The sequence below is a fragment of the Podarcis liolepis genome (assembly GCF_965112155.1).
Source record: "Podarcis liolepis genome assembly, chromosome: 1".
NCBI classification, from domain to species: Eukaryota; Metazoa; Chordata; class Lepidosauria; order Squamata; family Lacertidae; genus Podarcis; species Podarcis liolepis.
In genome coordinates, this window is record NC_139554.1 from 28127626 (window position 1) to 28142668 (window position 15043).

Sequence of the window (15043 nt, forward strand, 5' to 3'; positions counted from 1 at the left end):
GCTTGGGAGTTTGGGTCTTCTTCAAGACAAAATGGAATGAATTAAATGGAGGAAGAGTGTCCTTGCCATTATATTGAAGTGGCAATGACTTCTAGCTTCTGCTGTCGCCATCATGTCTAGCTGTCCAGATGCTTGGGTGAGAAGATGCATCACCCACTAGCAACTAAAACATCTGGCCCTGGTTGTGAAATAGCATGAATCTGGGGTCACCATAGGTCTTTTGAGCAGGAACTGGAATGTGCAAAGCAGCCAGAGCATTTAAGCCCGGGGAGTTGACATTTTACGCTATTAAACTCTTGAGCAGGACCCGCCAGATGTTGGGCTTCAATCCCCATCACCCCTGACTGTTGGCCATGCTGATTGTGGCTGAAGGAGTCCAGCAACATCTGGAGTTACCCATCTCTGCCTCAGTTTTCTGGGAAGTCAGTTACCAGGTACAAAGCTGGGCTATAAATGCTTAAAATAGATAAATATAGCCTATTGCAACATTGTACAAACAAAATGACTTTTGAACCTGATTCCACAAGAGTGGAATATTTGAGAGCTGTTGCATTCAGGTCCTGCTTTCGGGTTTCCCACAGACATCTATCTGGCTGGCCACTGAGAAAACAGGATGCTAGACTAGCATACCTCCCAACACTTCTCCAATGAAAATAGGGATGTCCTATTAAATAATAATAATACTCCACCCATCTGACTCTGGGCGGCTTCCAACATATATAAAAACATAATAAAACAATAAACATTATACAGGGCTGCCTTCAGGTGTCTTCTAAAGATTGTATAGTTACTTATCTCCTTGGCTCAGGGGTCACATAACTCCATATCCTCCAAGGGTTCTCCAGTGAAAGTAGGGACTTTTCCCTTAGGAAATGTGGGACATGCTGGGATCAAATCAGAAACTAGGATGACTTCTCTCAATCTGGGACTGTCGCTGGAAAATGGGGACACTTGGAGGGTCTGGTAACTAGATGGGGCGTTGGCCTGATCCAGCAGGGATTTACTTATGTTCTTAAGATTCACACAAGATCAACAAAATGACAAGTGTGTGTTTTGAATGCTGAAGCTCCTATGTTTAATCCTCCACATCTCCAGGTAGGGCTCAGAAAGTCTGCAACACTGGGACTCCACTGCCAATCAGTACAGACAATGGCCTGGTTCAATATAAGGCAGTTTCCTACTTCCCAGACATGAATGGCACCAGTCATTAAAACACTTCTATAAGAAATAAATTCATCATTCGTTAACGGCTGACCAATTAGTGATAGCATAGAAACGGAAATTTACCAAATCACCTACAGAAAAGGATTGGTATCTATCTCTATCACCCTAAATTAGGGCTCAAAATGGGAGGTGGAAATCTGATCATTTTACGAAAGACCAGTGGGCAATAATCTCATATTTGGAAATGGGAGTATCTCAAATGAGCCAAATGAGTACAAAACTAAATGTTTAAATGAATTGCTTTCTGTTTCCACTGTATGCCGAGTGAACTAAAATAAATGTGAGCTATAAGGAGGAGAAATAAGCTAAATGTAATTGCAAGTGTACTTATTTTTTTTTAATTATTTGTAGGGAGGCAGCGGGAGTCCTGTGTTGTGTGTTTTGTGTAATTGGTTACCAAAAAAATCAATAAAACAAAGTGTTCCACAGATAAATAAATGCCAAAAGTATCAAATAAATAATGGTGAGGTGGGGAAGAGAAATCTTGTCCATCTCTAACGGAAGCAAAATAGCAAATTTCAATACCCAGGTTTATGCAATGACAGGAAAACACACACACACACACATAGTCACTCTGTTAACAAAAAAGAGCAACATTCTTAAGACATCATTAACCTTTCCCCAAGTATAACCTTTCAACAAAAGCCCTAATTGCTGGCTAAAGACCTTGATCACAGACAAGTGATCAATTTTAGCTAAAGTCAGTATCTTGTCTATGGTTCACCGCATTAATTGACTCACTACATTTTGCCCGCCTGCCTGCCTTCCTCTAAATTGCCAGTCGCGTTAATGAACCCACTGGCATACATATGTTTTAAAGAGACTAATGTGGCATGAGACATTCTGGGAATGCCAACTGTTTGTGTCAAACTCTTGGTCCTCAAGCACCAACTGGGGGCGGTTGTAATATAACATCTAGTTTGAATTAAAGAAGATTTTCCCCTCCCACCCTACCCCCACTTGTACGCACTGTAAGCATTTGTGCAATAACTTTAATGACCATAATGTAGTTTCTAGATCAATGGGTTAGACCCTGAAGCAGAACTAAAATGGGGAAAGGGGCCATCACAAAACAGCATTGTTCCTATCAACTGTATCCTCCTCTGTGTTTTGTTAGCACCTAGATATTTTCTTCAACGGGGAGCCATTCACAAGCGACTTTTTTTTTTTGTAAATTAGGGTCTAGCATGCAATGAGAAGGGAGGCTTTGTGCAAGATGAAGCATGGAAGAGGTATAAACATTCTTTTCTTTGATCGAAGCGGTAAGAAGTTAAGGTAGTTCCCCTCTCCCCTTTTAGAATTTTGTATTTTAACAAAATAATTACTTTTTTTAAAAAAATCTAAAAGATAAATCATTGCTAACGATAAACATATTTTGCATAGTATTTACAATTACAGCAAAATTACACTATGTTTCTCCAGTTTTTAGCTTCCGCCTCTAGAAATAGGCACTGTACTGTAAAGAAGTTGCCTCTGTTTGGCTTGAGCTCTGCCAACCCTCATTTGATACATGCATCTTTCCATTGCTAAATGGTCCATATAAAGCTGTTATTTTCTATGCCCCACATATGCCAAACCAACTTGCATCAGGTTTGCCGGAACATTATTTTTTTTCTCCTCTCTTAAATCTACGATACCCAACACTTTTGAATATTGGGAGTGGGCATGCCACCAGAACAACTGTTTGGATGCTAGACCCTGCCACATACGAACTGTGAGCTGTGACTGTACAGAGAGAGGGAGAACTCTAATGAATTTTCCTATAGGCATATTAAAGTGAGGGACATAGCCAAGTATTACAAGCTATAACAGCCTACCCAAACCTGGTACCCTGCAGATGCTTTGGATAACAGTTCCCATCACCCCAGCCAGCATGGTCAATGGGTAAGGATGAGGGAACTTGTTGACTAACAACATCTGGAGGGCATCAGGTTTGGATTTGTTTTTGCTCATAAGCAGAAGTATATTTCATTGCAGTTTGGCTAAGAGGAGCCCACCCCTTGAAGCATCTAGGCCAGAGGTTGCTGGAGATGTTGTCTTCAAGGCTAGTTCTAAGATTTTCAAGAAATCAATCCAAGCCAATCACAGTTTTGTGGAATATGTTTCACGGTGGTAGGTTTTTGCCTAAAGAATACTACCAACTGCAAATACCAAAGTGTCTTAGCCAGCCTCTGTAATAACCACTTTCTAAACAACCCATCCATGTGTATGGATGTGTAAGGAAGTGCAGCAGACATTGTTGCTCTGCTGATGGCTTTATGATGTGCCAAAGTTCTGTGATTCATTGTTCTGTCACAGTAGAGCTTTAAGAAACATCTTCAGGGCTTTTTAGCAAACCAGATGGTACTATCCTTGAGCTCAAAAGGGAAGAACCCCCACCACTCTGTGAATTCATGTTTCATTAATGTATTCAAGAAGAAAAATAAATTGATTGCCTGAAAATTTATGGGAACTCAAAATAAAAGTTTGCTTCTTTCTCTTCCCTGGGAGCCAGTGTGGTGTAGTGGTTAAGAAAGGTGGACTCGTAATCTGGTGAAGCGGGTTCGCGTCCCCGCTCCTCCACATGCAGCTGCTGGGTGACCTTGGGCTAGTCACACTTCTCTGAAGTCTCTCGGCCTCACTCACCTCACAGAGTATTTGTTGTGGGAGAGGAAGAGAAAGGAGATTGTTAGCCGCTTTTGAGACTCCTTAGGGTAGTGATAAAGCGGGATATCAAATCCAAACTCTTCTCTTCTCTTCTTCTTCCCTTCCACTGTGTTGCCCATGACACTTCCTCACAAAATGTTTCTGGGCAACTGATTCTGTGTGCTCTGTACACACAAGCCATAGCGGGTGGGTGACCTTCCCTGTGATAGCTGGAAGCCCAATGACAGGTGTTTCAGCTGGATCACCATGACTTATGCAGTGCAAAACAGCAACTCTACAGTACTTATGTCTCACCTTGAACTGATTCCTGTTTTCTACAATATGATCTCCACACACCTTCCAGTTTAGTGCCTGGGTGCTGAGTCAGCATGGCAGAAGCATCATTGCTACAAGCTAATTGCTGTAAAGGTCTAGGAATGGAAACCAACTGCCCACATACTTTCCTCTACCATCTCAGCAACCAAAGACAACTCAGCAGCCATATTCAACTAAGTCCTCACCTGCACGATACATTCAAAGCGGTACAATACTGCTTTAAACGTATAATGCGGACGGGACCTGAACAGTTGTGCTAGTGGAAATGAGCACAATGATTCCTGCTTGTGCAATGGGATTTCCCCCTTCTCCTCCTGCACCCAACCCTGCAACCCTCCCCAAATCTGCTCCAGAGGGTCAGAAGGACCCCAAGAACAGTGTGCAAGGGGGGAAGAGGGGAGCAGAAATGGAATGATCTCAGCACTATGTTGAATACAACCCAAAGTTCTTATTGCTACTAGATTCAACAAAGCCTCATTCCATTCTTCTGCTGAGAAGGTACAGGCTCCTTTAAGCCATTCCTCATAGGACTTGTTTTCAGGGGTTCTAGTCTTTCTTAAAAAGTGGAATCCAGAACCAGACCCAGAACTGGCTTTTTCCATGCCTAGAGTGGAACTACACCCCTGCAGTGGCGTAGCGTGGGGGGTGCCAGGGGGGCCGACCGCACCGGGCGCAACATCTGGGGGGGCGCGCTCGCTGCCTCCGGAGTCGCCGAAGAGCCTCCGGCGCAGGCTGTAGCAGAGCCCCATGTCTCGTGGAACCGACGAGCTGTGCGCGCGCCCGGGCTGAAGGCGTCCGGCAGGCAGCGGCTCTCAGCCCCGTGCGTCAGGGCCGCGGAGGACGCGCCAGGCAGCCCCTCCTCACAGCCCCGCCTCCGCTGCTGCTGCTGCAGCTGCTGGGCCATGTTGCATTTTCCTCGCCTCTCTGCCCCCCCCTCCTCCAGGCAAGCGGCGTGGTTTGGGCGGCAGCGCCAGCGGCAACTCGCAGGTTAGGGGTTAGGGGGGGCGCAAATTACTTGCCTTGCCCCGGGTTAGGGGGCGCAAATTACTTGCCTTGCCCAGGGTGCTGACAACTCACGCTATGCCGCTGCACCCCTGTCCAAATTCCAATCCCCCCGTGTGAGTAGAATAACGTGAGGGAGATTCCTTGCTCCACCTTCCTGTCTCCATCCTTGTAACCTGAGTGACAGGCAAATGTCTGCAGTGAGGATCCAACAAGCCATCAGTGCAGGATGAAGGGTTACAGTGCCTGAATGGAGCTAACAACTTTTCGTGATCCGCACACCATGCTTCTGTTAATGCAGCTTATGACTGCATCGGTTGCCAACATGTTTAAATGGAAAGTTTCTTAGCCTCAGGACACGAAATGAAGTGGCCAAATGAATGCGTAATGGAATTCAGGGGACTGGGGCTATTTAATTGTCCCAGCGTTTTCCTAGAATAAGTGGGATGTCCACAGCATGAAAACAAGGCTGGACACAAACAGATTCTCCATAAAGCAAGAGAAAGGCCATGCATGGAGAAAAGATAGCAGATGTGGGCCTCTCCCTGATGATGGGAGGCTTAGGAGACATGGTAGAGAAAGGGCTGTGGCTCAGCAATAAAGCAGAAGGTCCCCTGTTGAAGTCCAAGCATTTCCAAGTAGGCCTGAGAGACAATTCCTGTCTGAAACCCTGGAGAACCATTGCCAATCAGTGTGGGCAGAACTGCAATAGATGCACCAGTGGTCTGACGCTGGTTGGAGAGAAACACCTGCCCGAAATCTTGGAGAGCAGCTGCCTGTCATTGTGGAGAGAATTGAGCTAGTGAACCACTGGTCTAACTGTGTGCATAGGGCAGCTTCCTATGGGCCTATGAGGGACGATTGACAGCAAGCTCCTGCACTGTTTATATAGCTGCCGTTCTGGAGAGCCAAAGGAAACCCATCAAGAGAGCAAGACGGAGCAGAAAGCAGCAAACAGAGGAGTATTTCTTAGCTGCCTTCAGGGTGACTAGAAAACTAGGAGGATTCCAGGGTCAGGAGACTCACCCCAACATGAGATAGTGAACACCACTTTGAAATGCAATCCAACCCAGAGCTCTTAATGTCTTTCCCTTTATCTTTGTAGCTGTTCCTTGCTCCCAGGGAATAAGGGGCTGATCTTTGCATATTTGAGATCCACCTGCATTGCTCTTGTGTAATTGTCTTAGCCACACCAAGTGAAAGGCTGGGGGACTTACTGCTGAGCAGATCCCTTGGTGGGAGTGACTCCAGCCCTAGGGGTAGAATTGGCTAGGCCAAGGGAGATGAACCTTTCTCAGACATAACAACAACAACAAAAACAAAAACAACAACTATACACATATAAAATCTGTTTAGAACATATAAATAATTCTCATAAAAACAGCATAACACCAGCCCTTTCATTAAAAACAGTCAGTTTCCATTTCCAAAAGCCGGTTAGAACAAGAAGGTATTCACCTGCTGGCAGAAGGAGAACAAGGAGGGAGCCAGTTGAGCTTCTCTAGGGAGGGAGTTCCAGAGTCTGGGAGCAGCCATCAAAAAGGCCCTCTCCTGCATCCCCACCAAGCATGCCTGCGAGGGTGACAGGACTCAGAGAAGGGCTTTCCCCAAAGATCTCAAAACCTGGGCAGGTTTGTATGAGAGAATGTGTTCTTTCAGATAGTCTGGACCTAAGCCGAATAGGGCTTTATAGGTGACAACTAGCACTTTGACTTGCACCTGGAAACAGACCAGAAGCCAGTGAAGCTGTTCTAGTAAGGGAGTCGTATGCTCCCTATAACCAGCCCTGGTCAGTAATCTGGCTGCAACTCTTTGAGCCTGTTGAAATTTCTCAGCCCTTTTCAAAGGCGGACCCACGTACAGTACATTACAGTAGTAGTAGTAGTAGTAGAAGAAGAAGAAGAAGAAGAAGGGGAGGAGGAGGAGGAGGAGAGTTTGGATTTGATATCCCGCTTTATCCCTACCTGAAGGAGTCTCAAAGCGGCTAACATTCTCCTTTGCCTTCCTCCCCCACAACAAACACTCTGTGAGGTGAGTGGGGCTGAGAGACTTCAAAGAATGTGACTAGCCCAAGGTCACCCAGCAGCTGCATGTGGAGGAGTGGAGACGCGAACCCGGTTCCCCAGATTACGAGACCACCGCCCTTTAACCACTACACCACACTGGCTCTCAGTAATCCAAACAGGATGCAAAACTAAGGCATGTGTCACTGTGGCCAAATTAGACATCCTATTTAAACTCTAATCAGGGCTGCTCCCCGTGTTGCAATGAGTCAATGCATCTGGCTGTTAACCAGAAGGCTGGTGGTTCAAGCCCACCCAGGAACAGGATTACTGCATTGCAGGGGGTTGGGCTGGATGACCCAGCTCTACTATTCCACGATTCTATTATTTACAAACCCGAATCGATTTGGAGCCTGCCACTTTCCAGTGCATTTTCCTATCATTTTCCTTATTGTAAAAAGTCCAACTTGGGGAATGGATTTGCTGCGCAAGAATGCCAGATCAGTGTTAATTGGGCAGCCTGAATTTGCCGATAAAATATTATTGGTCCTGCTCATAATCTCATAGAGACCATACAATGACAGTTAAACACAGTGGCGTAACGTGGTTTGCTGGCACTCAGAGCAGGCAAGCTGCTGATGCCACTGGAGTGCTCCCCCCCACCCAAGCCCATCAGGGCTACGCTGCGCCGCCTGCATGCTTGCACAGGGGGGTGGTGTCGAGCTGGCCAACATGGCCCTTGGTGGGTGAATCCCCCATTGCCCATGGAGAGGAGCGCCAGGCCGGGCTGCACTGGAGTTGCCCCTTGCCCACCTCCCTCCCTCCATGCATGCTCACCACAGGCCAGAGATGCTTTGCCAGGGTGGGGCAGGAATCCCCATTGAAGCCAGCACCTGCATGGGGGTGCCTGGCTGCACCCCCTCATAATTCTGTGGGGGGGGCATGGCTCCCCTGGCCCCCCATGCTATGCCTCTGGTTAAACACATGCAGCCCATAATGGAAGATAAGAAAGACTCAGCTGCTTCCCAGACTGCAGAAGCTGAGGGCTGTCCTTTCTCAGGTTCTGAGTTTCAACTGTTTTAATCTATTTCACATTTTTCTCCTGCAACAGAAGCGAATGGGCTGCTTCAGTGATTTAAACGTTTATATCTCTGGGACAACCTAATCCGACTGAACTATTTGAGCTCTCCTTTGTTGGTGTGCTTTGTTCCAGGCCAGGTAAATAGATAAGACAAGCCATTACTGAAATCATTATGGGCTGGATCATTACCCAGAATACCATCTGCTGGTATTTTATCAAGCTTCCTCCTATTAAACTGCCATTAAATTGCTTCTGATCTTCCCTTATGGGCAGAGGATAAATCAGTTCACTTGACAGATACGTGGGAAGTCAGGTAACAATTTTTTAATTGTTTCTGCTACCATCAGGTGTCAGTCATGATCTATTTAATACACAATAGAACTTTAATTAAATGTATTCTAAAGAATTGTGTCTTATCAATGGCCAGGGACACTACCAAGCTGGGGAGGGGGAGCTGGCATGGAGGCAGTGGAGGAGGAAGGATGAGTATGAGAGCAGAAATATCAATGGCAGTATACCCAATATAACTGATGAATAGTTAGACTGTTATGTCTTCATATCTGCTGTCAGGAAGAAAACAGGAGCTTCTGGTGGCAGCTACCAAGTCACAATGGTAATGTAACATATTTTTCAGTGAAATCCACAACTCTTACAGCTGTAGGACCTGTACTAAGGCTGCCCTGTCCTGTTAGTTTGCAAACTTTCAGGGAATGCTCTTTTATTTTTTACTTTTATTCCAAGGAATTGCTAAGCATCTGCAATGGAACTCCAGCACATTGCAAACAATTCTGGGAAATGTCCCCAGAAGCTCACCCAGTGAGGCCTTTGGATCCCTCCATTGCCCCACATGACCTAAGCATGTGACTTCAAACACATCCATTGGTGGTTCACCTCCCCATTGCTGGGTTAAGATCAGTGGCAGCAGCCAAGCTCTCTTTCAGGGGTGCTTCTCTGCCCATACCTCAGAGTGGGGTAAAACAGGACTGAAGCAAGGGTACCTTGGAGCTGGTGTGAGCTTGAGATCTGTGCTGGATCTAGGGCAAGTTAGAGCTGCCTAGGAGAGCCTGATGGTGAGCTGTTCCCTCTGCAAAGACCCAGAAGAGTCCAGGAGATTTATATCCTCTCAGAAAACTCCTCCTGCTTCCTGGGGAAGGTGTGCAACTAAGTGGAAGAGCATCTGCTTTCCGTGCAGAAGGTCTCAGGTTAAATTTCTAGGTAGTGCTGGGAGTATTTTTTGTATGAAACCCTGGAGAGAAATCCAGTCAATATACTATAGACAATACTGTGTTACATTCATTTTATGAACTTTTTTTTGGCACATCTGAGTACTTGTGACATGGTCATAACTTGGGCTAAGGAGGGTGGAGGATCCCCCCCCCCGCTTACCATCATATTCAGCTGCAAGCTCATCCATAGAATGAAGTTGATTTCCACAGGATTCTGTTGACTTAACCACAAATGCTTCTGGTTAGTTATATATCTGTCCCAATGCAAAGTTTCCACCACTATATTGTGACTGGAATTATTCCCAAGAAGCAATGTATGTGGGAAATATTACACTGGAACTGAAAATCCACATGGGTTTTCCAGGAAAGATGCGTCAGCAGAATACTGAATTCTTGTTGGGTCTAATATGAGGATAAGAGAGATACTATCTGGAAATATTGTGGTATTAATCTTAGCAGGACAGCTGTGGATTGCAATTTATTGTGGGGAAATCAAGGTGTCTTTGTGGTTTAATATTTGCTTCACCATTCACAAACACTTCTGTGAATGAAAAAATCACGCCAGTGGAGAACATGCTATACCCTTCTGCTGGTGTGTCATAACAGAATCCTAAGCAGATGTGCCAGTACAAGTACTTATGGATTATGCTGATAGTATTTCACTGCAGTGAAACTGTTGCAATTAAGAGCTGTTTAAGCTAAATATTCTGATGACATATATATACTGGATTTCCTGAGGGCACCTGTTTCGAAGACTCGGTCATAAGTCAAGCAAGACTTCCCTACTCAATTTCCCTTAATATTTCCTGTAACCAGTTGTTCATGAGTCACTGTACAATATCAGAACCGATACCTCCTTTAGGGCACCTTATACTTTTGCAAAAAAGAGAGAATGGTTTGCTCTGTGATTAATGTTGTTGAAGGATTTGTGGGCAACATCCCCCCCCGTAAAACAGCAAACCTTAAATATAGCATGCTATAATAATGTAGATTTTTACAGCTACCTGTTTTGATTATTTATTGTCTGTTGGCATATATACTGTCCCTTTCAGGCTGTGGTTCCAGTGAAATGCTGTGCTCAAAGTTTACATTTAACTGAGATGAAGTAAATATTGGAGAGCAGGGAGTAATATCTGCAGTGTTAGAGGCTTGGGAAAAAACACACCACTCTGTTACCTTTAAACACATTTTCACACTGCCTAGAAGAGGCAAAAAGAGAGGGTCTTCTATGGGTTTTCTCAGAATACAAACATATTCATACAAGTGAAACATGCTGAGAAGATGAAGACGCTTGGCCACACTCCCCAAAATAATTATTATTTGCATCCTTGGTCATTTTAGCAACGTTAGGGCACCCATTCACAAAACAAACCAACCACCAGTTTTTATTTTTCACCACCATATAAGGTGCAAGCCAACCAGAAGTTGAATCATAACAATGTAAGATGATCCCTGCTGGTCCACCTTGTACAGCATGCTGTTCTCACAGTGGCCAGCCAAATGCTTATCAGAAGCCTTTGTGCAGGAGCCGAGGGCAAGAGCACTGCTCTCCATGTGTGATTCCCAGCAAGTGGTATTCAGAGGCCTCCTCTGCTGAAGGAACAACATACCATCATGGCCAGCAGCCACTGAATGTCCTCCATGGATAACCTGGGGCAGTTCATAAGTGCTTCTCTTAAGGATGGCCGAGGACACGGAGACTAAAATCCAAATGCAATTAGTTCACTGGTCATTCTACCCATACCCCATCTTTCTGTTGTGGGTGGGAGTTATTGAGAGGGTGGTTACTACCTAGCTTCTGAGGCAGTTGGAAGTTCTGCTGGTTTCTTTGACCTCTGCCAGTGCAACATTTGCTATGGGCATGGCACTTTGAATGCACCAAAGGTCTTGACCTCTGTTAAGGAGATCAATAAGCACCTTATTTACTCATTGTTTTGGTGACCTTTGATAGTAGTTGGCATGACCCGCTGGCATGACTTCGGGCCATGGGTGAGTCAGGGATTCACGTAGTGAAACAAAGGGGTTCACTACATGAAATCATTAAAATGGCAGCACAAGGCAACTCCCACAATGTATGATTCAGTAGCTAAAGACATCTTGTTTGCCTTGCTTTGGCAAAAAGGATGGGCAGTTGTTACACCTTAATGTACGCTGAATGCATGTACATGTTGGAGCAGGATTGTTTGCATGTTGATGTTATATTGATTCATGCACAGTAGGAGGGGGAGTAGCTGCTCTCCTCTTAGTTCAGTCATTCTACATGCAAGTAACCTCTTCACAACAGGTTGGACAACAAGGACTAGCTGTTGTGCAACAACTGTTGCAATGCATTTCTTTGTTGCACAACCTTTAAACTCTGTCCTTCTCTAGAACAAGGTCTCTTGAACTAATGGACAGAGAACATTGGATATGGCCCAGAGAGATTTAGTCCTATGTAGAATGAGCCCATTGAAATCAATATGATTAACAAGTCTTTCTGATTTCATTGAGTCTACACATGATTTCATTGTGTCTACATGTGGATCCAGCCCACTGTTTTTTACCAAATACAATTATCAAACAGTTTAAGGGATAAAACTGTTATGGAGTACAATGCAGAAGGTCCACCTCCCTCTCCTCTTTTCTTTTATTTGTTTGCTATCACCTTCTCTTGCATTTTCTCTGGCATGTTCCTTGTACACAATCTGTTTCTGTAATGGAAAAAGGAAATAGAGGGTGATCTCACATTTCGGCAAAATGTCTTAAACTGCTTCATCTCTCTTCATTCAAACTTCACTATCCAAACATCTCATAATATGAATGCAAAAGACTACAGCCTCTTCCCACTCAGGAAAGATTAAATTGCAGAGTGATGTTGAGGAGATCGCATTACCAAAACTGCAGAGAGAAAATTAGAGAACAGCAATGTAGCGTTATGATAATAATTAAAATCTAAATGGTCTTGGCAAAGGAATGAAGAAAATGGATTTTGCAAAGTAGTTATCCTTCCTCTTTCTAATTTGCAAGTTTTGCCAACTTGATTCAAACCCATGCCACATGGTGCTGAGGAGTTAATCAGGATCATTCCCATTTTAGAAACTGTATAAGACAGAGATGGGGAATTGGTGGCCCTCCAGAGGTTGTTGTATTCCAGCTCCCCATCAGTCCCAGACAACATTGCCAGTGATCAAAGATGATGAGAGTTGTCATCCAATGACACCTGAAGGGGCACAGTTCCCATCTCTGGCATGAGGTATTTCTCAGAAGAAAAATAAAATGAGTGCCAAAAGTGAATAAATCCTGTACGTCCCTAGGAGTTGGGTCCAAACCTAGCATCTCATAGTGAAGTCTGGGCTGAAAAGAACCATCACCCGCCACCCCAAATCCAGCTGCATTTCTTAAATTATATAGCTTTCAGCAAATGCTGAAGACACACCTTTTTACCTTGGCCTTTGACACAAAAGATATGTTTTTTCCAGGGCCTACCCTTTTCTTGTGACTGGGTTATGTTTTAACGGTTATTAATTCTGAATTTTAAATTGTTATAAACCACCCTTGGATCTGCTGGAGAAGGGTAGGTAATAAATATAATAATACTAATGCTCCCCATTTGTGTAAATCTTATCTGTCCATTCCAGATATGATTTATCAATTTGCCCTTTAGCATATTTAGCCTAACTGAAGTCGGTGGTACTGTAACCCATATCACTTTTTCTTCACCTTGTTACCTAAGGTAGCCTTATTAATATCATTTACTGTTTATCTGTTGCTGTGCGATGCAACACATTTTCATTGAGAGCCTCCTAAAATTTGTCCAATCACCTATGTCATAGCTGAATGTGTAAAGGTATATATGCTCCATTTCCTTTTGATTATAGTGACATTGTTTTATATTTTGCTTTATGTATGTTTTCCTTTCTTTTGTGGTGATTAATTCACCTTACCATTGATGGCAATCAGCCATGTATGTTTTTCTTCTTTGCAATGAAAATTTTCAATAAATAGTGGTTTTTTAAAACCCAGTAGCTTTATTGGAATGATTCCTAGTCCACTAGCCTGTCTAAAGAAGATTCTTGGGGGGTACGAATTGGCTCTTTGTGGCACCAAATACTGAGGCAATTTGGGTTGATTCAGTGAATTTTTCCTCTCTCCTGAGTCAAAGTGTGGAGTCCATACTCCTATCCACCTGTTAAATTAGCCCCCACCTCCCAAACCATGTACCACTCTCTAGTTCCTGTCCTTTTCTGGGCGTTATATCAATATCTTCCTATAGTTTTATGTTATTCTGGATCCATGGGCTTTGCAAGAAGTATAGCTGTCTCGAATGTGACAATGCCCCTAATGTAACAGTGTAAATTATGGAGGAAAGAGAATTTCTCCAGAAAAGTGTCTGGACCTATTTTCTACAATATGGCCAAAGTTATAGCCTTTCTTAGAAACCCTAGTGAATGGGGAACACATAGCTTCATTTCATACAGAGCAGCTTGGAACTTAAAACACACAGATCAAAGTGGTGAGAGCACAGAGCGATTTAGAAACAGATTCTAATTTTTTTAAAATGCACAAATACAAGGTGAATCTTGGGGCCTCTGCCCACTTCTAGAAGACAAATTATGCAATGCAACTTTGCCTCATGAGTGAGACTGTGAGTAGATGCCTGCACATGGTGGGCAAAGTACATAATCCCAAGAACTACTTGACGACATTTTTGCAGAGATAAATCTGTTGGTTTCGCTGTTTGTTGCAGCATGAACTTATTAGCAGTTCTCAAAATAACAGTGGGTGGAGAGAAGAAGAGCAAGATTGAGGACTTTCCTCTGGCTCCTCAAAATGCAAATCCCTGAGAAAATAAAAACAGACAGACAAACTTGAGAGCTGCCAAGAAGCAGTAGCATCATAAAGTTATTTACAGATGTCTGGAAGCAGGATCCTCCAACTGGGCCGTTTTAACTGTGGCAACAAACAAGAAAACATCTTACGCTTTCAGAGTTAAAATGGTCCTCCAACCTTTTAATATTAGGGGCAGCAGCATCTGCTAGCAAATATCTGTGTAGTACCTGTTCTGTTTTAGCTATAATCCTGGTGGCACTCACCACCTGGGTCTGATAATAAAAGGCATGATTGAAGAAGAAGAAGAAGAGTTTGGATTTGATATCCCGCTTTATCACTACCTAAGGAGTCTCAAAGCGGCTAACAATCTCCTTTCCCTTCCTCCCCCACAACAAACACTCTGTGAGGTGAGTGGGGCTGAGAGACTTCAGAGAAGGGTGACTGGCCCAAGGTCACCCAGCAGCTGCATGTGGAGGAGCGGGGAATCGAACCCGGTTCACCAGATTACAAGCCCACTGCTCTTAACCACTACACCACACTGGCTCTACGATAAGAATTCAAATAAGTTTAGGGGAAAGAAAAAAAGATGCATCAAGAAAGAGTGAGGGATACATTATGCAGTGGGGTGAAATCTTTTAACTTTTGAATGCTAGGGCAAATGAAGCACCACGAACTGACAAGGTCATGTCAAGTTCCCATTTTCACAGAAGACAATCCTTTTTGCCCATTGCCTATTG